The 27,318-nt window shown below is 34.8% G+C and overlaps 1 protein-coding gene and 1 long non-coding RNA gene across 7 annotated transcripts in view; one reads left to right on the forward strand and one right to left on the reverse strand.

Moving 5' to 3' along the window:
• LOC118533522 (uncharacterized) overlaps positions 1 to 27,318 on the forward strand; it is a 203,494-nt gene that overhangs the window by 167,317 nt on the left and 8,859 nt on the right. The window lies entirely within an intron of this gene.
• ODAD2 (outer dynein arm docking complex subunit 2) overlaps positions 1 to 27,318 on the reverse strand; it is a 185,866-nt gene that overhangs the window by 94,406 nt on the left and 64,142 nt on the right. The gene's annotated exons all lie outside the window — the stretch shown is intronic.

Below are 27,318 nucleotides of genomic sequence, written 5' to 3' on the forward strand. Positions count from 1 at the left end.
CTCAACTATAAGCCTTTCCCTATGCCATTGCCCTCTTTGGCTGTAATAGCCCATCTTTTAAGGTCTATAACGAAACTTCTCCCACAGATCCTCTGGCTTCTCCCACCTTGAGCCTCTTATGAGTTTTGCTGTACCCCTTTCTGATATTCATGGCACAGTGCTTTGCCTTGTAGTCATGTGTGTATGCTTATCTCCCCATTAATTATTTTTTAAATTTTTTAATTTTTAAATTTAAAAAAATTTTTTAAATTTAAATTCAATTAACCAACATATAGAACATCATTAGTTTCAGATGTAGAGTTCAGTAATTTGTCAGTTACATATAACACCCAGTGCTCATCACATCATGTGCCCTCCTTAATGCCTATTACCTCCCCATTATTATTATAATTATTGTGTCATTTCCTTGACTGCTGGACTCATGTACCACCTACTATGCTTCCAGCATGCTACCACAGCCAGTGACTATTGGTTAAATGAACCTGAAACAAGACAGTCTTTGCTCCATGAATCAAAAATCTCTCCCAACACAAATACATTCATTTCTAACCTCACCTCATTCTTGCAAAGTATCTGCTCAAGTTCTAAATATAACCATTAGAGTAAGTTTTCATTTGAAGTTGTTTTAAGGTGAAAGTGTATTTTCATAGAATTTCTTTATAACTTTATTGCTTTCTGCATATACAATGATGGGCTTATAGGTGACATTAATTTACACCCACTGTCCATTGCAATGGGGTTATCTCCTTTTGTATAGTTTTTTAATTTGATTGATACCTTGCTCTGAATTCATTTCCAGTAGTAGGTAAGCTCTTCCCATTTTTATTATCAGTTGAATTTTACATTAATTCTTTGACATTATAAACACATAACTGAATTGTGTTTTCAAAATCTTAAACTTTATCATAGAAGTCAAACTGTGTGGCTGGCAGAATAATAGTCCTAGAAAGATGAATACGTATTCATACTCTGGCTATTAAACAAACCCAAACAAACCAAAAATGACGTAGCTACTTGTTATCTTTCTCAGTTTTTTTTTTGGTTGTTGTTGTTGTTGCTGTTATAATAACATTTGCGAAGATCGTTAAGAAGTCTGGCTGGCTTGCCTGCTCATTGAAGACACATACATGAACAGAAGTGAAGAGTTTGTGCCCACAGAGTAGGCACAGCCAAGGTTGTAGAGTTTCTTTCTGGCAATGTCAATACAACTATTTTTGAAACCATAATGTTACATGACTTCTAAAAATTTCACAATTTTCACTGAGAAGTACACTGGTAAATATTATTATCTGACAATGGCTCACATTAAATGTGGTCAGTCTGGGAGAACGTGATATTCTTACACCACATTAAAGGATGCAACTGAAATCTCTAAGTATTGAAACCAAGTTGGCAACTCAGTAAAAATGGAAACATAAAGGATGTCAGAATGAAATGATCATCCTTGTGAAAATCTATAATTAGAAAAGAATTTTACTTTTTTATAATGATTCTCTGTTTTTATGATAACATCTCTAGATACTATATTAAAGACTCTATGGGAGACCACATTTGAAGGAAAGAAGCAAATGTGACAGCCTCTGGAAAGGTATGTCCCAGATTTCTTGGTGCTGGTAGCACAGAATGATAATCTGTCCTTTTATAGTTGCATAAACAATATTATTAGAAAAGTCCCAGAAACATTTTCTCAGAAAAAAAAAAATTATTCTTACAGTAAATATTAAGAGAGTGCCTATCAGGTGCCAGGTAATTTTTGAGGCACTGGGGATTTTTCCACCTTGAAAGCAAACAGAAATCCCTGTTTTCATGGCACTAATATTCTTCGGGGAAAAGACATAGAATAAAAGTGAAATCTGCATATTATATGAAATATTGAAAAGTGACTGGAGAAAAATAAACCAGAGAAGTGTGGTGGGATGGAGGTGGGGGTGTGCAAGGAGACTGTCCATGTGGCAGGAACCCTGTGGGGGTGAGGGAAGCTAGTGTGGGGCAACGGAGAAGGTATTCTGGTACCTGGTGTAGTCCCTGGCATGGAGAACCCGTCATTTTCAGTAAACACTAAATGAAAGTTACGCAGTCATCATTACATTCATCCAATATTAGTATTGGATCCTAAAGAACATCTACTCCAACACTGTTATTACTCAATGAGAAAACAGAAGTAGAGTGCCTGACCAACCCTGTCTGATGTGTTGGTTGTATAAGCAAATAAAACATAATTTATCTTTTCTTTCTTCTCTGAAAAAAATGCACATGATTTAGATGAGTGCATTAAAGGCAGCTGAGGCATGGTTTGCCCAAAATAGAGAGCAAAATGGACCAATGCAAATGTTAATATTTATGGTCACCACAATGACAAGATACCCATTCCACTCACTATACCTTCTGCTTTATAATCTGCCTTTTTAATTCAATATATGTAGTGGAACTTCTATGTCAATGAATATGACATAGAATATGGATTTATAATAATCATTTTTAATGACAAGATAGTATTGCTATATTGATGTACCATAATATATTTAACTAAAAAATATATATGTATATATATATATATTTAACTGATCCTTTATTAATTGAAATTAGGTTCTTTCTGGTTTTGCATAATAATGGGAATAAAAATAACATTGCAAAGGCCACCCTTGCATCCTTTTGCAATGCACTGATTATCTTCTAAGGACAAATGCTGAGGAATGGAATTGCTCAGAAAAGATTCTGTATATGTTCATTTTAATACATAACAGACTGTTCTCCATAAAAGTTATGTCAGTTTGATTCCACATCCACAAATAATAAGAAAACCAGTTACCAGCATCAGCAACTATCTTAATTTTGCCATTAAGTGCAAAAACTTCAATTTTTCATCTTAATTTTTCTTCTCCTTGTCATTATGGAAAATTCCAAACATACTTAAGAGTTTTCAATGGTAAAATAAACACCAATAGGCATAACATTCAAAACCTAACAAGTCTGCGTCATCTATCAATATGTGTGTGTTCATTTTTTCTAAACCATTTACAAGTAAGTTAGAGATATAACTATTCACAACTAAAATTTTCAAATTTTCATCTTTTAAAAAAAGTATGACCTTTTATGCTATCATTGTACCACTGTCACCTTTGAGAAACTTAAAAGCAGTTCTGTAATGTAATCAAGTATCCAGTTCAGATTCAAATATTTCTAATTGCTCCCAGAACATCCTTTAGAGCTTTATAAACAAAAACTGATTTCAAACAAGGATTGTGCCCTATATTTTTGATATGCCTTCTTAGTCTCTTTTCTTATAGAACACATTTATGGCATTGACTTTTTAAACAGATCAAGTCCTACAGAGTTTGATTGCTTTCTCAAGGTGTCATTAAATTTTTCCTCTATTCTCTGTGTTTTCCATGAAGAGGAAATTAGAACTAAAATCTGAGTTTGATTCAAATTACATATTTTTGGCACAATACGTCATAGGTGACGGTATGTACCTCACATCACACAACACATTCAGAGGCTCATAATATCAATTGTCCCACTCTTAGTGATGCCAAGTTTGGTCCTTTAAGTACACTGATAACCATTATATATCTTCATTATAAAGATGTATGTTTCCATTTTCATTGAATAACAATCTGTGTGGTGACACTTTGTCACTCTAAGAAGGTCCTGTCCCAACAACATTTTCCCTACCTTAAAGTTTTAGCATCTATTAATTATCCTTGCCTAAAATAATTATTTTATTGGGACTTGTAGTGATTTTTTTGAATTTTGTATACTCTACTTAATAACTGGCATTCTTTTATAAAGAAGATCTTCCTCTCATCAACTGGGGGCTTAGTTATCCTATAGAAAGGCAGAATACATGTTTAATTCTTTCCCTTTAGTTACTAATTTGTTGAGTAAGGAGTTACTATAATGGTCATTTCCAGCAGAAGCAAAAAAATCTCCAGAGGAGATTTTTCTCCTCTCTCTTTCATTCTTCCTCAGCATTTAAAATCCTATATAATTGAATCTATCAATTATTTCCTTTATGATTTTGATCTTTTACTTACACTTAGAATAGCCATTCACATCCCAAGATAATAAAACTGGAATATTTCTTTTGTTCTCTTACAACATATTTTGTTTATACTTAAATCTGTTAATGATATGAATTTTCTATAAGAAGGAAGTAGGGATCTAGCATTTTTTTTTAAGATTTTACTTACTTATTTGACAGAGAGAGACACAGCGAGAGAGGGAACACAAGCAGGGGGAGTGGGAGAGGGAGAAGCAGGCTTCCCACGGAGCAGGGAGCCCTATGTGGGGCTTGATCCCAGGACCCCGGGATCATGACCCGAGCCGAAGGCAGATGCTTAACGACTGAGTCACCCAGGTGCCCAGGATCCAGCATTTCTTTATGGTCACTCTGATAATATCCTAAAATTTAAAAAATTTAAGTATAGTGGATCTGTCTCCTCAGGCAAAGTAAACAAAAGTAAAAATGAATATTGGGACATTAAACTAAAAAGCTTTTATACAACAAAGGAAACTATCAACAAAACAAAAAGGCAACCTACTAAATGGGAGAAAATATATCTGATAAGGGATTAATATCCAAAATATTTAAAGAAATACAAATCAATACCAAAAACCCACAAATAATCTGATTAAAAAATAGGCACCTGAATAGGCATTTTTCCAAAGGCAACATCCAGATAGCAAAGAGACACATGAAAAGATGCTCAACATCACTCATCATCGGGGAGATGCAAATTGAAACCACAATGATGTATAACCTCATACCAGTCATAGTATCTTAAATTTTGATATGTAGTTATATAGACATATAGATATATATTTAGTGTAACTATTGTGTTCCATTAATCTGTCCATACCTACACAATTACTTGTTTTCTTTTCTTTTTTGGGGGGGGGGCAGAAGGAGAAGGAGAGAAAGAATCTTAAGCAGGCTCCACGCCCAGCACAGAGCCCCACAAGGGTTGATATGACAACCCTGAGATCATGACCTGAGCCTAAATCAAGAGTCAGGTGCCCCTACTCAATTGTTTTTAATAGTATGAGTATGAGCTCTAATGACTGAACAATAACCTACCAAATGGATACCTTTTAATTGTATAAAATACTTTGTTGTTTCCTGATTAAGAGGCACTTATATAATTTGACTAAGATTATGTATTTTTTAAAAATGTTTATAATTAAATTCAAAAGAAAGAAAAGTCTGCAACCAGAGACACGAAAACTAAAAAAAAAAAAAAAAAAAAAACAAGTAGAGATGCTAGACTTGAAAACTGCCATGAGAAATGAAGAATTTATTAGATGGGCTTAAGAAAAAACTGGAAATAGCAAAGAAAGGAATCTGTGAACTATAAGAAAAGGTATCCAAACTGAAAAATAAGGAGAAAAAGTGAAAAAAAAGTCCAATGTCTGTGGAATATTAAATGAAATAATATGTGTGAAATCGGAGTTTCAGGAAGAGAAGAGAGAGAGAGAGAATGAGACCAAAGAATATTTGTGAAGACAATGACTGAGGTCTAAAACTGATGGAAGACATTAATCCACAGGTCTGAGAAGCTCAGTGAACCCTAAACAGAAAAAGGACAAAGAACACCACACCTTCAGCGTATCATAATCAAACTGCTGAAATCCAAAGCTAAGAAGCAGATCTTAAAACCAGCTAAAGAAAAAAGACACATCAGGTATAGGGAATTAAAATAAAAACAAAAGCTGACTTCTCACAGGAAACAATGAAAGCAAAAATACAGGAGAATGGCATTTATATTGTGCTAGAAGAAAAACAGCTGTTCAACTAGACTTCTAAACTGAGTAAAAAATATCCTTCAAAAATAATGGTAAAGCCCCTTCCTTGTGCCTCCTGAATAATTCAGCCCCAAAATCATTATGTGTGGGAGAACAATGGTAGAAGGTAAAAGTGCTTTACTGGCCCCACATGAGGTGTTAGAGCCCAAGAAGATGAAGAGGGAATCTCTAAGGATAAGGTAAAACAGGCATGGGGTATCTGATCCTAAAGTGATCAGAGCAGCCTCTAGGGGTACAACTCAATATGGAAAGATAGAACCCTAGCAGAAGGATAGCCACACTGAGAATCAGCCTCTTGTGTAATGATGAGCCTGAACAGGGTGAGGAGGGAAACAACACAGTGGAGCAGCCTGGCATGGGAAATCAGAGATTGAGCAGGGTGAAGAGTGAAGACATACAAGGGCAAGGTGACCCAGCATGAGGTACCAGAGCCTGAATAGGATAAAGAGAACATGCGGAGTCTGGGCAGTCCAGCATGTTGAATCAGAGCCAAAGCAGGGTGAGGATAGTATCTACAAAGGGGACAAGATAGGGGTGAACATGGAGGACTGGTTATATACGGGAGCTAGGTCTAATAAGTACAGATGAGAGTCAGTTTCTGTCAATGGAGGGAATTACAACTACATAGGGAAAACTAGAAATAAATAAATTGATAACCATGGTGGATAATTTTAACACCTCTTTCTCAGGAGTTGATAGAATAGGAAAAAAATGTGAAGAGATAACAGAAGACTGAACAACAGACTTAACCACCCTGACTTAATCAACATTTTAAAAACACTACACACAACTGCAGAATACACATTTTTTTCTCCCATGCAAACAGAATATTTACAAAAATGGACCACATGGCCAGGCCATAAAACTAAATATGAAAAAGTTAAAATCTCAGAGAATATAATCTCTGACATGGTTTTAAAATAAAAATCAATAATGATATGGCCCCTGGAAAATACCCAAATTTTGGAAATTAAGCAACACTTGTAGGTAACCTCTGGGCCAAAGAGAATTCACAAAGAAATTCAGGAAATATTTTGAATCAAATAAAAAGAAAACATATTTGTGTGATGTGCTAAAATAGTCTGAGAAAGGAAATATGTAGCTTTAAATACTCATATTGCCAAAAGGATGGACCTATAGTATCAACCATCATGGCTTCTACTTCAAGAGAGTAGAAAAAGCGTGAAAACTTAAACCTGAGATGAGTAAAATAAATAAAATAATAAAAACAAGATGAATAATACTGATAAACCACTAGAGCAATTATTCTTTACTTTTTATGTAAAGAGACTGAATATTTTAGGCTTTGTAGGCAACATATGATCTCTGTTGCATATTCTTCTTTGTTTTGTAAATATTTAAAAATGTAAAACCATTTGTAGCTCACATGTTATTAAAAAAATGGACCATGAGCTGCTTCAGAGAGACTGACCGAAAAAGAGACACACACAGAGAGAGAACACAAATTACTATTATTACATAACCTGCAAGTGATAAAATTATAAAAATAATAATACAAGGACATTATAAATAACTGTGCCAATTAACTAAACTTAAATGAAAACAAATATAGTCTTTGTGAAACACAAATTACCAAAATTGACCCAAGAAGACATGGAAAACCTAAATAGTACCATATTTATTAAAGACATATAATTTACCTTTAACACTCAAAACAAATAAATCACCATCAACAAAAATCCTTTCCATAAAACCCAGATGGTTTTGCTGGTGAATTCTATCAAACATTTAAGAAAGAAATAAACCTATACAAACTCTACTTGAAAATAGAGAGGAAAGATGATCTTTCAACTTGTTTTATAAGGCCAGCATAACCCATATACTAAAATTTGACAAAAATATTACAAGAAGATTATAAATCAAAATATCTCATCAACATAAACACAGAATACAAAACACCAACTAGTAAAATCCAAGAATAGATGAAAAGGGTAATACAACATGATCAGAGTGATTTTATTAAACAAATGGAAGGTTGACTCAACCTTCAAAAATCAATTCATGCAATTCACCTGTTAATAGAACAAAGAAAATTTATCTGATACTCTCAAAAGCTGCAGAAAAAGCATTTTACAAAATTCAAAACCCATTTATGACTAAAAAAAACAAACCTCAAAGTAAACTAGGAATAAATGGAACTTCCTCAATCTGATAAAGGGCATCTACAAAAACCTTACAATTAATAGCATACATAATGGTAAGAAATTGAATATTTTCTCCCCAAGATCAAGACAGCACACAGATGTCTGCCCACTCACTTCACAGAGGTCCTGGCCTGTGCAACAAAGAAAAAGAAATAAAAGGCATAAAGATTGGGCGGGGCGGGAGGGGAAGAGTAAACTGTCACTATTTGCATATAACATAATTCTATATGTAAAAACCCTACAAAATCTATAAAAATTATTAGAAAGGATAAAATTAGCAAGGTTGTAAGAATACCCAAAGATACACTTGAATATATACAAGTATATTAAACAATCACTTACATTTCATTGCTCACAACAAATAGCTGGAAAATAAATTAAAAACAATTACCAATCACAGTAGCATAAATAAAGATACCTAGAAAAAAATGTAATGAAAAATATCTAAGATCTCTATGTTGATAGCTACAAAATATTGCTGAAATTAAAGAAGACCTAAATAAATGGAGATGCATCCCATGTTAGTGGATTGGTAGTCTCAGTATTGTTAAGATTTCCATTCTCTCTAAATTGATCTAAAAGGTTCCTAACAACATTTATTAAGTGTTAAAATAACCTATAATTTTGAACAAAAAATGTCAGACAAAACAAACACATACTATATGCTTCCATTTGTTTCCAAATAGAGACAACACAAAACTATATATGGAGGCATTCTCAAGAATAAAATTATGAACACAAAGCAAGACATGAATTGCCATAAAAGGCAAGAGAAGGGCGCTCTCCAGAGTGAAGAGAGGTCGCAGTGGGTACCCTGTGGTAAGGAGGAATAGCCAGGGAGTTTTTAGGGTAATGACAATATTCTACTTCTTGGCTTGGGTGGCAGTTATAGGAGTCTTCCCTTTTGAATAATTTACAAATATGTATATTTGCATCATGTACTTTCCTTTATACATATTACATTTCACAGAATAAATGTTTAAAAATGTGTTTTAATTTCCATACACACAGTATATGGTCTCTATATAGTCTCTCTCACACAGGAAATGGTACTGAACAGCTCATTTAATTCAGCTATTAAACTAAGCACACATCACAACTGGCTGGATGAAATACATAATGTGGATAAATAAAATCCACATCATCCTCAAATTAAAAGTCCCTAGAGCTTGTTTTAAAATGAGAAAATGAAGATTCAGAAGATGAAATTATTCAAATAATTACTTTGCAATTGTCATTTTGGTATCTCAGGTAAATCCACGTGATTTAAAAGTATGCAGACGAGAAACAAAAAGAAACGTGAAAGGAAGGAAAAATATTCTTAGTGATACAAATACATAAAACATATTCTATTTTATGTCTTGCATAAACCCTAAAAGGTCACAAAGACTGGTTCTGTGGTAAAAGAAGTATCTGGGCAGCCACAAAGAGATTAAATCTCTTTTGTATACAAACAAGCGTAGCTTTACTCTTTTCCCCTCTTTTAAAAAGAACAAATAAACCCAATGTAAAAATAAAAAAAAACTATGTAAATGCAACATAATTATGTTTAAACCACAGAAGACAGGAAATTTAGAGTTACAGATTCCATGGTAGGTTTTAATTCTATCCTTGTGTACATGTTTTATAAAAGAGTCTTTCATTACATGATCACATAACACTATACCATGTAACAATCAGTTCAGCAAATGTTTATTTTACAATGTGTGGAAGGAAAATATTTTATAGGATAAACTGTAGGAAATTAGTACATTATTTAGGTAGATTGTTATGTAAAATTTCTGAAAATCCTGGGCATTTACAAAATATTAATAGAAACACTTTTTTTTCTTATCTTCTAAAGACCATGAAATTTAACTCTTTTGTGGGCACTTATATTTGAAAGTTGACCTTTAGATTTTAAGGTTATTTTGAAGTAATGAAAAACTAAGGACATTAGGATTTTAGCATGTTTTGAATTATATATGCCAGGCATTTTATATAAAAGAACAGTAGAAACTGAAGTAAATCATGAAAACCCATGAGTTCACAATAAATCCCCCAAACAGCCCTTATTGTCACTACTGGAGTTTGCTAGGGCTCCTAACAATTCATATATCTGAAATTTGACTTTTTTCAAAAGGAAGGAAAGGCATTTATCCTGCTGTCTTTCCTGTATCAACTATATTTCAGTTTAACCAAATAGTTAGCAATCAACTCTGGGATAAACCTAATAAAAATATTATTTTATAAAGACTCCAGACCCCCCCAAATCTCAAGGCCTTGAGAAAAAAGATCAAATAACTTACAAAGATAAAAGAAATAGACTAGCATCAGACTTCAAAAAAAAAAAAAGTATGAAGCAAGTGAAAAATGAAGCAGCATTTTTTTTTTATTTCAATGAAAAAAGTTGGAATAAAAGATTTTATATCTAGCAAGGCTGTCCTCTGGGTATTTATAGGAAAATAGCTTCACTGGATATCCACATGTGCTCTGCACAGCAAAGGAAAAAATTAAATGAAGAGGCAAGCTATGGAGCGGGAGAAAATATCTGATAAGGAGTTAAAATTCAGAATATATATATTTGCAAACCATAAATTTGATAAGGAGTTAAAATTCAGAATATATAAGGAGTTCATATAAGTCAGTAGCAAACAAACACCTTGGTTAAAAAATTGGCAAAGGAACTGAACAGACATCTCTTCAGAGAAGACCTACAAATGGACAACAGGTATATGAAAACATGCTCAGCATCACTAATCATCAGGGAAACACAAATCAAAGCCACAATGAACCATTGCCTCACTCCTTATAGAATGGCTATTCTGCAAAAGACAAGAGATAAAAAAATGTTGGTGAGGATATGGAGAAAAGGGAGCCTTTGCACATGGGAATGTAAATTGGTACAGTAATTATGGAAAACAGTATAAAGGTTCTTCAAGAAATGAAAAATAGAATTATCATATGATCCAACAATCCCACTTCTGGGTATATATGCAAAAGAAAAGAATTCATTATCTCAAAGAGATACCTGCACTGTCATGTTCATTGCAGCATTATTCACAATAGCCAGGGTATGGAAACAACCTAAGTGTCTCTTGACAGATGAATGGAAAGAAATTGTGAGTGTGTATATACACACACTCACACACACACACACACACACACACAAATGGGATATTATTTGGCCTTAAAACAGAAAGAAATACTGCTATTTGTGATGTGGATGAATTTGGAAGACATTATGCTAAGTGAAATAAGCTAGACACAGAAGGACAAATATTGCATGATATCACTTATATATGGAATCTAAAAAAGTTGAACTTAGATGTCCATTGATAGATGAATGGATAAAGAGATGTAGTATATATGAACAATGGAGCATTATTCAGCCATAAAAAAAATGAAATCTTGCCATCTGCAACAACATGGATTGAGTCAGACAGTATAATGCTAAGCGAAATAAGTCAGAAAGATAAGTATCATATGATTTCACTCATAAGTGGAATTTTAAGAAACAAATGAACAAAGGGGGAAAAAAGAGAGAGAGACAAACCAAGAAACAGACTCTTAACTATAGAGAACAAACAGATAGCTACCAGAGGGGAGGTGGGTGGGGGGATGAGTGAAATAGGTGATGGGGATTAAAGAGTACACTTATTGTGATGAGCACTGAATAATGTATAGAAGTATTGAATCACTATATTGTACACCTGAAACTAATATAACACTCTAGGTCAACTACACTGGAATTAAAATAAAAAACTTAAAAAAAGTTGAACTTAGAGAAACAGAGTATTATGGTGGTTGCCAGGGGTTGGGTGGAGGAAATGGGTCAAATGTACAATGTTTCAGTCATAAAGTGGATAAGTTCTATAGATTTAGGGCACAGCACAGTAAATATACTAATAATAATGTATACTTGAAATTTGCTAAGAGAATATATCTTGAGTGTTCTCACCACACACCCAAAAAAACTAGTAACTGTGTGAGGTAATATGCTAATTAGCTTGATTGTGGAATTATTACACAAGGTATATTGGATGAAAACACCATGTTGTACACCTTGAATATACACAATTTAAAAAACTGTCAATCATATCTCTAAAAACTAGAAAAAAGTAAAAATACTTTAAACATTTAAGAACTTAGGGAATTCTGTCTGCACCCATGAGCCCTTTTTGAAGATTCTACTACAGGATGAGTTCCCAACAACTAAAATATGACTAAAACTTCAGCAAAAAACTGATGAGTGTGTGTGTGTGTACACATATGTGTGTGTGTGTATATATATATATATACATACATATATATGACTAAACAAGGGGGGCAGGGGAAAGGGTAGAATAGTAATGTTCAAATGTTGTATGTTATGATAAAGTAGAAATAATGCACTTAAAAATGGGAGGAAAAGAGGCACCTGGGTGGCATAGTCAGTTAAGCATCTGACTCTTGATTTCAGCTCAGGTCTTGATCTCAGGGTCATGAGCCTACTTAAAAAAAGGGGGATGGGGAGGAAAAGAAAGAGGGAAAGAGAAAAACAGAATACACCCATTGACTACTATGTAGACAATAGGTGGGAGTTAAAAAATAACCAGTAAAAACTGAGAAACTCAACAGCAAATAACTACATAACAGAAAGGAAAAAGAGGACAGTAGAAAAATGTACAGGTAGAAGACAATGACTAGAATAAAACAAAAATGCAAAGTTTAAATAACAACAAAAATTAGAGAGCAAAGACTATAAATCTTATAGAAAAGCAGCAGCAAATATAACAAAATGTAAATGGTTATAAGATATTATATTGTTGAGACCAAACATATCAGTCATATCAATAAGTGTGACTGCATTTAACTCATTAAAAGAACAACTTTCTGGGGTGCCTGGGTGGCTCAGTCTGTTAAGTGTACAACACTTGATTTTGGCTCAGGTCATGATCTCAGGGTTGTGAGATCGAGCCCCATGTCAGGCTCCCCACTGGGCACGGAGCCTACTTAAGATTCTATCTCTCTCCCTCTATCCCACACCCCATTTGCATGCTCTCTCTCACTAAAAGAAAAAAGAAAAAAGAAAAAAGAAAGAAAAGAACAAGTATTCTTAATTTGGCTTGCAAAGCAAGACCCATCTACTACTGTTTAAAAGGGAATATCTAAAAGAAAATGATTCAAGAAAGACTAAAAATAAAGGGTAGACCAAGATATCCCAGGAAAATGCAAAAAATAAGAAAGCAGGAGTAAAGATCCTGGTATCAGACAAAGTTGAAATCAAGCCCAAACTCATTAAACATAACAAAGAAATAGACCTTGGAATATTAAAAGCAAAAATTCACAACTATTAAAAACATTTATGTACCAAATAATATAGCACCTGCCTTTAAGAACTAAAAACTATATGAGATGTGAGAAGACACAGATAGAAGCACACTAATGATAAGAGGTTTTAAGACACCATTTTCAGTATAAGACAGATCAACTGCACAAAAAATGGTAAGTAGAGATAGAAGAGCTAAGTAACATAATAAAGTAGATTTTTAGAGTATACATCAAACTCTACACCCTGTTGACAGGGAATATATTTTCATCACAAGTACCTATAGATACTTTGCAAAAATTTACTTTGTATTAGCTCACAAAAAATAAGTAACTTCCATAAAAAGTAGAAAGTGAAAAAATCAATATAGTCTGACCAAAACATAGTACAAGTTCTCCTGCTCTCCAAAATTAGAGTGTTCCTATGAAACCTTTCATTAGCCAAAAGGGTATAGAGCAAAGAATTACCATTAAGTTATATGAAAACGTTTTTGAGCATTCCCAGATCCCAAAAATAATCTCTCTTAGGCTTTTCTGATACCTTAGGACACATCTTGCTAACAGATGCACAAAATTAATTGAGATAAAACAGAGATGCTCGTAAGACACAGTTCAAAGCTATGTTGGCTTGATGCTGAGATGCTGAGTGTAGTTCCTAGGGAAGGAGCTTGACACTGCCATTCTCACTGCTTGGTGTGCATGCTGCCTCTGTAAGGGCTCACTGGGAAACAAATGCTGAATGCTATTTTTGCTTTTTGCCTTTTCCCATAAAAGCAAAAATCTTCAGATTTCTTTTGGTTAGTGAAAACAGGTACTAATGTAGATCTTTCATAAACGTGAAGTGGCATAATGTTACCTTTCAAAAAGTGGGTGATACCTGTATAATGAGAAATAGCTCACAAAAACAAAAAATAAAAAGTTTCTTCCTTGTGGAATTACCAAAAAAAAAAAAATTCTATTAAACAACTCCTGGGCTAAAATTAGGAAAATACAAACATGAAATAAAAGAATTTCTTAAAAAAAAAAAAGAAGATGATAATGAAATCAGTATGTATCAACTATACAAGGGATACTTAAAGCATGTCAAAGGAAAATACATGCATAAATTACTTTTATTATTTAAACAAAGAATGAAAATAAATGACATAACTTCCCAGCTCAAAACTTTAGAAAAAAAGTTACAAAATAAACGAAAAGAAAGCAACAAGGAATTAATAAAGAGATAAAAGAAATTTATGAGGTATAGAACAGTACATCTAATTAATAAACTATTTTTTCAGAAAAAAATAAAAATAGAAAAACTATACTAGATAACTACATCAGGAAAATACTAGAAGGAAGCTCACATATACAAAAACAAAAATACAACAAGTGGTAAATAATCATTAAAAAAAGACAAAATTTAAAAATCATAAGGTATTACTTTGTGGACTACTAATTCAAATAAATTTGATGGCACAATGAAACTGATCATTTTATAAAGAAATACAGATTGCCATAAATGACCATTAGAGTAGGGAGCATAAATAGAACAGATTCTGTAGAAGAACTAGAGAAAGCTAATAAGGAACTAATAACACACACACACACACACAGAGTAGGGTCATATGATTGCACAGTAGACTTCTACTGAACCTTTAAAACCTAGGTGGTCCCATTGCTCAATAAATTATTATTCCAGAGTATTGAAATGAAAGAAAACTTCCTAATTCCTTTTGTGAAGCAAGTATAACATTGATACTTAGACCTGATAGAAAAAAAAAAAAATAAGCCAAATACCAATATCACTCATGTCATTAAAAAGATACTAAATAAAATATTAGGAAACAAAAGCATATACCACACTAAGAAAACAGTACATTACAACTAAATGAAACTTATTTCTGGAATGCAAGGTTGGTTCAGTGTTTGGAAACCCATTTAACAGCATTCACCATATTAGTAGATAAAAGGGAAATATCATAATGAAGCATATGGAACATAATCTCCATAAGTGTTTAAACAGCCTTTGACAAAATTCAATACTTTTCTGATTAAAAAAAAAAACACTTTAAAATAAAAATTGATTTTTAATGTAATTAATTTAAATTTTAATATTATAAAATATATATCTTTAGTCCTCAAGACATTACTTACTAGAAAAATAGTAGAGGCATTTCCACTAAAATCAGAAATAAATAGGGCAAAGAAGACCAGTATCTATACTACTATCCAACATTATGCTAGGAAATTAGTTAACAAGAGAAATCAAAGAATAAGAATTTATAAAGAAGAGGTAAAATTTTCCCTGGAATATGCTAGAGCAGAGGTCAGCAGATTTTTTGGTAAAGGGATAGATAGTATTTTAGTTTTTATGGGTCATTCAGTCTGTGTCACAACTACTCAACCCTGCCATTGTAGCATAAAACAGCCAAAGACAGTAATAAATGAATGAGCATGACTGTGTTCCAATAAAACTTTATTTATAAAGATAGGATTTGGCCCATGGGCTATATTGTGTCAACCACTGTGCTTAGACAATTAACAATAAAATGAACTCATGGAACACTACATCAAAAACTAATGATGTAATGTATGGTGATTAACATAATAAAAAAAATTTAATAAAAAAATAAAATAAGTTATTGGAAAAAAAATGAACTCAAAGGAGAGAATTCTGTAAGGTAGCAGCATATAGAATTAATATATAAACTTTAATACTGTTCATAGAGACAATAAATTGAGGGACATAATGGCAGGACAAAAAACATGTATACCATCAACAAAGAAGATGAAACACTTAGGAATGACCTGCACAAAATGCACAAAATCCACATGGAGGAAACTTTATTCTTCAAAGTGAAAAAACTAGACTTCAACAAATGAGTTCCTATAATTTTACTACGGTTATGGAGGACATCAGGGGAAGCTGGGTGAAGGGCAAATGGGAAATCTCTGTACTCTGCATTCTCTATTTTTGCAACTTTTCCATAAGTCTAGTGCTACTACAAAATAAAAGTTAAAAAGAACTATTTTTAGGGGCGCCTGGGTGGCTCAGTCGGTTAAGCGGCGGCCTTTGGCTCAGGTCATGATCCTGGGGTCTTGGGATCGAGCCCCACGTCTGGCTCCCTGCTCAGCAGAAAGCCTGCTTCTCCCTCTCCCTATGCCTGCTGCTCTGTCTACTTGTGCTCTCTATCTCTCTGTCAAATAAATAAATAAAATCTTTAAAAAAAAAAAAAAAAGGACTATTTTTAAAAAGTGAAGATCCTGACATGTAGAAAATAATCATAGATATTTCTTAAGTTTTTAGCTTCCATATTTTTTAAATTGGAATTTTATAGTATTTTAATAGAAAATTACATTCCCCAAAACTCAAGTGTTTTTTGTAATTTTGTGATTTCATATACCTGAAGGCCAGATTATCTCCAGATGAATTCTGTATATTTCAAATAGATACTAAAAGTCAACAAAAAGAGAAAATTCAGCACAAATAAATCTACTTTTTCATGAACTTAGTGTGTCAGAATACCTGTTGTTCCATTTTAGATCCTAGGGAAAGGCATAATTAATATGAAATTATGTATTTATTTATTTTTAAAGATTTTATTTATTTATTTGACAGAGAGAGAGAGTGACAAACAGGGGGAGTAGCAGAGGTTGAGGGAGAAGCAAGCTCCCCGCCGAGCAAGGAGCCTGATGCGGGACTTGATCCCAGGATCCTGGGATCATGACCAGAGCTGAAGGCAGATGCTTAACGACTGAGCCACTGAGGCACCCCTAATATGAAATAATTTATATTGAGTTTCTAGAAGCAGTCATCTGAAGTATTGAAAAAAGTCAATAGAGCTTTATGAAATCATTGGTTTCTCAAAAATCATTTTTGATTCAGTAGCTAAACTGTTATTATTAAGATGTTTCTGATTCTTATTAAATATACATATAAGGGAGAAGAACTGGTTATGCATTCTATTGTACGGAGTTAATAAAACTGTGCTGTGAGTATATGTTTATCCCGCTATGTGACCTAAGTCTTAGCCACAACCACAGACAAATTACTGAAACATAAAACTGCTAGTCGTTAAAATAAGTTCCTAACCTATGAATTATATAAGACTTAATGGGGGAGAGGTATTTGTTTGTCATTTCCTTACCATTTAACGGAAAGCTCAAAGATGCAATAAATCCTACAAATCTAGCAAGAACAGCCATGTCTGAAATATGATGCCAAGAGCAATGCTGTTTGGATTCTTACCAAACTCAAAATACTGTTTTCTGAAACTGCCTTAGTACATTTATAAAAACATTTGTGGGAAAACCGTATTTACAAGTACAAAAGGATCCACCGACGACCTTGTTCCACAAGAAAGGACAATTTTGTCTTTTCTTACGAGGGCTTCTCAGAGAATTTGACAATCTTCAACACTTTTTCTCTTTTAAATGCTCTCTTCCCTTTGTTTTTTCAGTAACTCATTTACTTTCCCTCACAACTCTGGCTGATCCTTCTCAGTTTCTTTATAGGTACTTTAGTACATTCCTTCTCCCTGAAAGATTGGGTTCCATAGGCTTCCGCTCACTCTGCTTTCCCTTCCTCACAATCTCTCACGTACAGCCAGACTTCAGTGACCAAATATTAGAACACTGTGTCGAACCTGCATCTCTCTCCTGAGCTTTAGACACGAATATCCAATTGACTGGTTGCCGTCACCATGTGAACACGTCATGGGAACCTCAATGTCCACCCAAACATAACTGAATTCACCATCCATTCATTATGTAATAAATGTTGGTTGGTGCCTACCTTGAGCCTGGAACTGCATTAGGCACTATAATGATGACATTTCTCCCCTAGTGAAGTTCATTTTTCCTTCACTAGCCCTGCACCTATATTCCCTCTATCAGTAAGTGGTACCATTATCCATCTAGTTGCCAAAGTCAGATACCTAAATATGCATATGATCTCAAAGTAACATACTGTACACCTTATACTTACACAATATGACACATCAAATTTATTCAATTAAAAAAAGAAAAGAAACCTAAATATCAAGTGGCACTCCTCCTTCTTCTTTATAACTCATGTTCAATCATTCCCCTGGTTTTATTCATCCTTTCCCTTTATTTCTCTTTAATCTGTCACTTTCCTTATTCTTTATTATATTATATTCCACTGGCTTAGTTTAAGCCATCTTCACGTCTGGCCTGCAATGATCCCTTAACATGTTCCTCTGTCTCAAGTTATACTTAAAACCCTTCAGTAACCTTTGATCAACTTTAAAACAAAAAACAAATGTATTAGCATGATGCAAAAGCTTGAATTATAATTGCCTATGTAAACATGTAAATATGTCAATGCCACACCCTCCAAGCTCCTAATTGCAGATGAGAATTTAAAGTGAGTTATTCACCATTTCAGGGCCACTTGTTCTCAATTTATAGCAAATTAAATAACATGATTAATTTGATGCAAAAGAAACACAGAAACAAGGAATTCATCTATAGATGAGTACAGATGCTAGACAGTCTGACTTTAATTTTCTATTTACATATTATCATTTTAAATTGTTATTAATGAAAACTACTGCTACATGAACAATACTGACCAACATTTACCCAGCACTTATTATGTATCAAGTACTTTACACATATTAATTCACATAATCATTACAACAACCAAATGAGATAGGTACCCTTACCATTCCCATTTTATATATGTGGTAACCAAGGCACCAAGTAGTTTAATAATTTGCCAAAGGAAATAGTTGGTAAGTGGTAAGACTGGCATCCAAGCAGTGGTTCCAGAATCAATGCTCTTTTTTATTTTTTAAAGATTTATTTATTTATTTGAGGGAGGAGGGGCAGAGGGAGATGGAGAGAAAGAATCTCAAGCAGATTCTGTGCTTAGCATGGGAGGTCTACGCAGGGCTCAATCTCAGGACCCTGAGATCATGACCTGAGCCAAAACTAAGGGTCAGACACCTAACTGACCGAGCCACACAGGCGCCCCTGGAATCTATGCTGTTAATCATTATATCATACAGAATGAAAGGGGATTTTGCAAGGTATTAAACAAGAACTTTGATTTTGTAAAGATGATACATATTCATCATATAGACTGCATAGAAAAATACAAAGAAGAAAATAAGAAATGATCCTAAATCCTGCCATTCAGAAATAATAATCATTGATAACTAAGGTAAATGATTCTGGATATTTCTTTATGCCCAAAGCTAGATAACAGGATGGATAGGTTAGAGAGGCAGAAAAATGGATGGATAGATGATAAACAAATAGATAAAAGGATTTTGTATACAGTATGTACTGATTCATTTATGTGAAAGATGATAAAATTTGCACATTGACTCACCCACCTTGGATTTAATTTGTTTTTATTTTTGTCAGTTGTATTATTAAATTATTAGTAGTAGTATCTATAAAATTTAGAGGATTCCCCTAATGAAAACTCCTGCATTATTTTCTTAGTATAATGTTTAAATAAATTCAATGGTCTCCACTGATACCTTTTAGCCATATTTTGCTGTTTTGAAATACTTTGAGTAATTTCTTGATTGACTTTCTGTAATCAACAGTGTTTTCACGAAGAGTTAGTACTGTATTCACTAATTCCTTGCATGATTGAGAATGTGCTACTACCTTCATACTTGAAGAACAACTTGGCTGGATGTGAAATTCTTGGGTAATATTTTCTCTACTTCAGAATGTTAATCTGAGGGATTTGATCCTCCAAATCAATGTCTTTTGACCTTAAAAAAAGATGTGGAGAAGTGTGAAGACATTCTGTCCTCATGGTTTGTTCTTTTGCCTAGATATACTTACTTTTTCCTTTCCTTTTGAAATGCAAGTAGATTTATCAGGATGCATTTCTGTTGGCCATTCTGTATCAATATTGCTAGGGTCTTTTGGGGTCTTTTGACCTACTGATTCACACAAAAACTTTTCTTCTATTGTTATCTTTAATTCAGATCATATTCCATTGGTTCCAACCTCTTCTTAAGGAATACCCATTACGTTTAAGTTGGGTCTCCTTGGGTTCCATATTTACCACTTCCTATTGTAATTTTAATATACTCTTCATTTCATTTTACATTTCCTATATACCACATGCCTGTGTTTTCGATTGTGTCTACCATACTTTTCTTGCATCTATTCAGGCTTTAAGTTCAATAATTTTTTTATTTCTCTTCTGAGTTCTGGCTACTAGCTTGTCACAACGATTTAAGTTATCTTATAAAGTCTTTTTAAAAATTTGATGTGATTTCTTTTGGCTCTTTTATTAAGAGGGAGTATACTATCTTAATAGCCTTGTGACTGTGGGGAAATTATTTGTCTGAATCTATCTGTTTCCTTTTATGATGGAATTACCTCAAAAACAATCCTACAAAAATCTGCAATTCTCTTTGCCTTGTGAACACATCTCTTCCATTCAGTTTTGAGCATTCAAACAGTCAATCCAGCTTACTCCAAATCTCTAAAAATTTATAGCTTCATTGTGTTGCAATCCAGCAATCATCATCTCTAGTATCCTTTTCATTCCAAAGGGTGTCTAGCAGTCTCCTTGGGCTAGAAGACTGTTGTAGACAATATAAAATGACATGTCCATATGACTTTTCCTTAGGCTCTGGTGTTTTATAATGCAAAATGAGGTCTCTGATGGGAAATTCCTCACTTCTTCCAAGGCCTATTCACTCCCCTGGTCTCTGCCATGAAGAAAAAAGAAAAATGTTGGCTATGCATTTCATGACCATGACACTTACTTGGGGAGAAATCTCGAGATATGAAGCGGTATGTGTTAGCTGTCAGCATAACGTGTCAGTATGACACGCAGGTCAATAATTTACCTACATTCTGCAGGTGTGTTTCACATTTAAGATTTGGAACTGTGGACATTTCCTTGTTTGAGAGGACATACTTTTTTCCTACTTTTCTTCTTTATTGTAGTTTTCATATTATGAACCAGAAGTAAAATGTTTCATAAAATTATTCAAACTAGTTCCGTGTATTTACAAAAAATGTTTATTTACTGCCATTTCATCATCTACTCTAACATTCTAAAATTACTTGTCTGTCTCCCCAACTCAGTCAAAAGGTCCTTGAGGCCTATTGTTTATTACTGAGTTGTTTTCTTATTATATTTTGTTGCTTCAAAACCTACGTTAAGATTCAGAATAAGAAAAGCACCTAGCTGTTTTCTCTAGCTTTTTCTTGAATGGGTTCAACTGAAAAATCAATAAATATAACAATTTATAGTTATATTAAAAAGGGTTTGAAGGCCTATTGTGAAAGTAATGTAATGATGATATTTAGAAGTAATTTTTAGGTGTCAACTAGATAACCTGGTAATGACTTATGTGGAAATCATTAAATCTGAAATACACAGAATAGAAGATGGGGCTTTGTAAGAATGAATTCTAATCTATGTAGATGAAATTCGATATATTTATTATTTATAATAGGAACAGAATAGAAAACCCAGAAATAAACCCACAATTTTGTGTTCAATTAGTCTTTGACAAAGGAGGAAAGAATATGCAGTGGGAAAAACACAGTCTCTTCAACAAGTGGTGTTGGAAAAACTGGACAGCTATATGCAAAAGGATGAAACTGGACCACTTTCTTACACTATACACAAAAGTAAACTCAAATGTATGAAAAAACCTAAATGTGAGACCTGAAACCATAAAAATCCTTGAAGAGAGTGCAGGCAGTAATTTCTGACATCGGCCATAGCAACATTTTCTAAATATGTCTCCTGACGCAAGGGAAATAAAAGCAAAAATAAACTACTGGGACTTCGTCAAAATAAAAAGCTTTTGCACAGCAAAGGAAACAATCAACAAAACTAAAAGGCAACCTACCGAATGGGAGAAGATATTTGCAAATGACATATCCAATAAACGGTTAGTAAAGAAGATGTGGTCCATATATACAATGGAATATTACTCAGCCATCAGAAAGGATGAATACCCATCATTTGCATCGACATGGATGGTACTGGAGGGGATTATGCTGAGCAAAATAAGTCAAGCAGAGAAAGACAATTATCATATGGTCTCACTCATTTGTGGAATATAAGAAATAGCGTGGAGGGGAAGGGAGGGAAACCTGAATGGGAAGAAATCAGAGAGGGAGACAAACCATGAGAGAAACTCTGGACTCCATGAACCAAACTGAGGGTTACAGAAGAGAAGGGGATGGGAGGATGGGGTAACCAGGTGACGGGCATTAAGGAGGGCACGTGTTGTGATGAGCACTGGGTGTTATACGCAACTAATGAATCATTGAACACTACATCAAAAACTAATGATGTACTATATGCTTTCTAATTGAACATAATTATATATATGTGTGTGTATATATATGTAGAGAGAGAACTTATACAACTCAACGGCCAAAAATAAATAAATAAAATAACCCAATTTAGCAATAGGCAGAAGATATGAACAGATATTTCTCCAAAGAAGACATATATAGATGGCCAACAGACACATGAAAAGATGCTCAACATCACTTGGCATCAGGGAAATACAAATCAAAACCACAGTGAGAGATCATCTCATACCTGTCAGAATGGCTAAAATCAGAAACATGAGAAACAACAGGTGTTGGTGAGGATGTGGAGAAAAAGGAACCCTCTTGCACTGTTAGTGGGAATGCAAACTGGTGTAGCCACTCTGCAAAACAGTATGGATGTTCCTCAAAAAGTTAAAAATAGAACTGCCCTATGATCCAGGAATCGCACTATTGGGTATTTACCCACAAAATACAAAAACACTAATTCAAAGTGATACATGCACCTCTATGTTTATTGCAACATCATTTACAATAGCCAAACTACTGGAATAAGCCTAAGTGTCCATCAATAGATGAATGGATAAAGAAGGAATGGTACACACACACACACACACACACAAACACAAACACACACACAACGGAATATTATTTAGCCACAAAAACAATAAAAATTTGCCATTTGCAATGACATTGATGGAGCTAGAGCATATAATGCTAAGTGAAATTAGAGAAAAATACCATACGACCTCACTTATATGTAGAATTTAAGAAACAAAAGAGAGAGAGACAAACCAAAAAACAGACTCTTCACTATAGAGAACAAACAAATCCAGAGGGGAGGTGGGTGGGGGGAATGGGTGAAATAGGAGATGGGGATTAGGGAGGACACTTGTCATGATGAGCACAAGGTGATGTATGGAAGTGTTGAATCACTACATTGTACACCTGAAACTAACATAACACTGTATGTTAACCATACTGGAAGTAAAATAAAAAACTTAATAAAAAAGAAATTAGTAGTCATCAAGAGATAAAAAGATTTATGACACAGTCACAGGTGATACAGAAATCATATGCTATTAACAAGGCAGACAATGATAAAATATATATGAAATGTATATAAAAAAACAAACAAACCTCAAGGTAGCTTCTCAAGCAGAGCTCACTCCCCTCCCAGGGCTTTTGTGTTTGCTACTCCTTGTCCCCTGCGTTCTTCCCTCAGGTTGTCTTCTCATCTCTCAGGTCTTGATTCAAATGTTATCCTCCCAGAGGCTACTGTCCTCTCTTCCACTTTCTCTTTCCTCTTTCCACTGTAGCTAAAGTAATCACCTCCCGCTCATTCAATCATGCTGTTTTCTTTTCTTTATACCATTTAGCACTATCTGAAATCATTTTATTTAAGAGTTTATAGTCTGTGTTCCACATACACAACGGAATGTGAGTTCCAAGAAAGCAGGAACTTTGCTGTGGGTACACTATACTTTCAGTGGCTAGCACAAAAGATGCTTGATAAATATTTGTTCAATGAATAAGGAATAAACAATATAACTTTAGATATTTAACATGTGCAAGGAAAAGATGAAGCTCGAGAGGTAGAATGGGGTCAAGAGGCAAATGCTTTGAATACCAGGCTAAGGAACTTAGGTTTGGTTTTTAAAGCTTGAAAGGTCATGGATAGTTCTTTAGAAAACAACCCTATCATATCTACAGTTTAGAAGAATAAATTTCAATGCCGTGCAGGAAAGATATGGAAAGGGAGAACTATGAGATGAGATCAAACAGAGCCTGCTTCAATAGTCCAGGTAAAAGGTGACAGAAGCTCAACTGAAGGCCAAGAGCAGGAGGATGCATTCAAAAAAAGTTAGTTCAGAGGCAGTTGGTGTAGTTGGCAGACGTGAGTAGACAAAAAGTAAACAAGGGCCGAAGATCAAAAGAAATACATAAAGCCATTTCTGACAAGTGTTTATCATGTGCTAATGAACACCATGTGTTTTTTCAGAAAGACTAATACATCAGAAAACTGTTTTATAGGCCCAGGGGATGCTCTTCCCTTGAAGTTATCATGAGTACAACTAGTGGTCCTTGGTGTCTGAAACACCTGAGCCTAAGGCTCCAGTAACCAAATCCAAAGAGCATTACAGAGGCTTTAGTACTTGTGTCCCAGACATGTGGTGAGATGAGACTCACATTAACAGAGCTCCAGGGCTGTCTTAGAGTTGCAGCCTTCCTGTGAAGGAAGAGGACCTGGCTGAATACAAATGAGTCACAAATTCCGGGAGAGTGGGCAGATGGAAGAAGGCACGACCAGAGACTATTGGCATCAGGTATAAGCTTCCTGTATCAATCAAATGGTGAAATAGATAGGAAATTATACATTTCAGCAGGGTTGTATGTATGGCCCCATAATGTATGACACCGGGTATATGTCTATGGGAATGGTGCTCCCTAGAGTTGTGCAGGATATATCCATACACGCAGCCCTGAGTGCCTGGTCACACACAGTGAAGAGTTGAATGAATGTGCGAATCAGAATGAAATGATTCAGGAGATATATAGGAGAATCGTATGATAAAAAGATTACAGGTGTGACTCATGGATCCAATCGACCATCTCAAGAAACACTGCTATCTTGGACTGAAGGGGACAGAAATAGGATGAAATGAAGGAAGGTTGTCAGACCTCTGGGAGTCTATAGGACAAGCCAATAGAGCTGTCTGGCTGCCCAATAATGTGGTGTTATTTCTTACATAGCCAGGATTCATGGGTCCAGGAATTGGGGGATGGAAATGAGAGTGGTGCCTACTGCTCACTATTACCCCTAGTGACCCACTAGCAAATGTTTTTGCTTCCTGTTCCTGTGACCTTACACTTTGCTGGTTTAGAGGTCTTAGCTCAAAGTGGGGAATGCTTCTACCACGAGACTCAACAATGATTCTGAACTGAAAGTTAAATCTGCCTCCCAGCCACTTTGGCCTCCCTATGCCTCTAAACCAACAAGCAACAGAGGGAGTTACTGTGTTGGCTGGGGTGACTGATCCCAATTATCAAGGGGAAATGGGACTGCTACTCCACAATAGAGGTAAAGAAGACTATATCTGGAAAAGAAGAGATCCCTTAGGGCATCTCTTAAGTATTACCATGCCCTGTGATTACAGTTGATGGAAAACTACAACAACCAATCTAGGCAGGACTACTAATGGCCTAGACCCTCAGGAATGAAGGTTTGGGTTACCCCACCAGATAAAGAACAACAACCAGCTAAAGTGCTTGCTGAGAGCAAAGGGAATATGGAATGGGTAATGAAAGAAGGTAGTTGTAAATACCAGCTATGACCACATGACCAGTTTCAGAATGAGTATTGTAATTGTCATGAATATTCCTTCCTTAGGGGCGCCTGGGTGGCTCAGTTGTTGGGCGTCTGCCTTTGGCTCAGGTCATGATCCCAGGGTCCTGGGATCGAGCCCCGCATCGGGTTCCTTGCTCGGCGGGAAGCCTGCTTCTCCCTCTGCCTCTCCCCCTGCTTGTGTTCCCTCTCTCGCTGTGTCTCTCTCTGTCAAATAAATAAATAAAATGTTAAAAAAAAAATTCCTTCCTTATTTTGTTATGAATATGTCTGTGTGTATCTTTTCTTCCCTCTTTTATCCTCTTACCATGTAACACAAGATATATTAACTTTATATCATAGTTTTTAAGTATGGCTAACTTTACATTAAAGTATTTAAGTAACAGGATATCAAGGAGAAGAGTAAACATAATCTAAGAACTTTGCTTCCTCATCTGGGAAAAGGGTTAGTGAATTTTCAGTAGTACACTGGATAGTTGTGTAATGTTAGGCAGGAATATGGCCTTGTTATTATCTTTCTATAGAGATTAAGTATGGTTTAAGGAGATGCATGAATGGGTACCAAGTTGACATGGGTGGACATGTGATGGTTAATGTTTATGTGTCAACTTGACTGGTTTAAGGGATGCCCAGATATTGGTCAAACTTTTTTTTTTTTTTTGAGAGAGAGAGAGCACATGCCAGTGGGGCAGGGAGGGCCAGAGGAAGAGGAAGGGAGAGAGAGAGAGAGTCCTAAGCAGACTCCATGCTCAGCATGGAGCCCACCCGATGTAGGGCTCAGTCTCATGATCCTTAGATCATGACCTGTGCTGAGATCAAGAATCGGATACTCAACTCTCTGAACCATTCAGATACTTCTGGTCAAACATTATTTTGCATATTTCTGTGAAGGTATCTTTTTGGATGGGATTGATATTTAAACTGGCAGACTCTGAGTATAGCAGATTATCCTCCATAATGTTAGTGGGCCTCATCTAATCAGTTGAAGGCGTTCAAAGAAAAAAGGCTGACTTCCTCTGAGCAAGAAGCAGTTCTGCCAGCAGACCGCCTTTGACCTCAAACTGCAGCTCTTTCCTGAGTCTCCATTCTGCTAGCTTCCCGCATCAGAAGGGGGGGCTTGTCAAGCCTCCATAATCACGGGAGCCAATTCCTTAAATCTATCCCCCTACGCCTCCCACCTTTCTCATCCTGTTGATTCTGGTTCTCTGGAGAACCCTCATACAATAACTTTGGCCCATATGGGTTCTTCCCTTTCTGGACTTCATATATATATGAAGTATATGTATATATACTTCACACACACACACACACACACATATATTTCATATAAATATATTTATACACAAATATGTTTATTTAAATATATACTTATATATGTATATATAATCTCTATATCATCTTGCTATTGTTCTTAAGTTGTATAACATT

Source organism: Halichoerus grypus, chromosome 6 (genome assembly GCF_964656455.1).
Source record: "Halichoerus grypus chromosome 6, mHalGry1.hap1.1, whole genome shotgun sequence".
NCBI lineage: Eukaryota > Metazoa > Chordata > Mammalia > Carnivora > Phocidae > Halichoerus > Halichoerus grypus.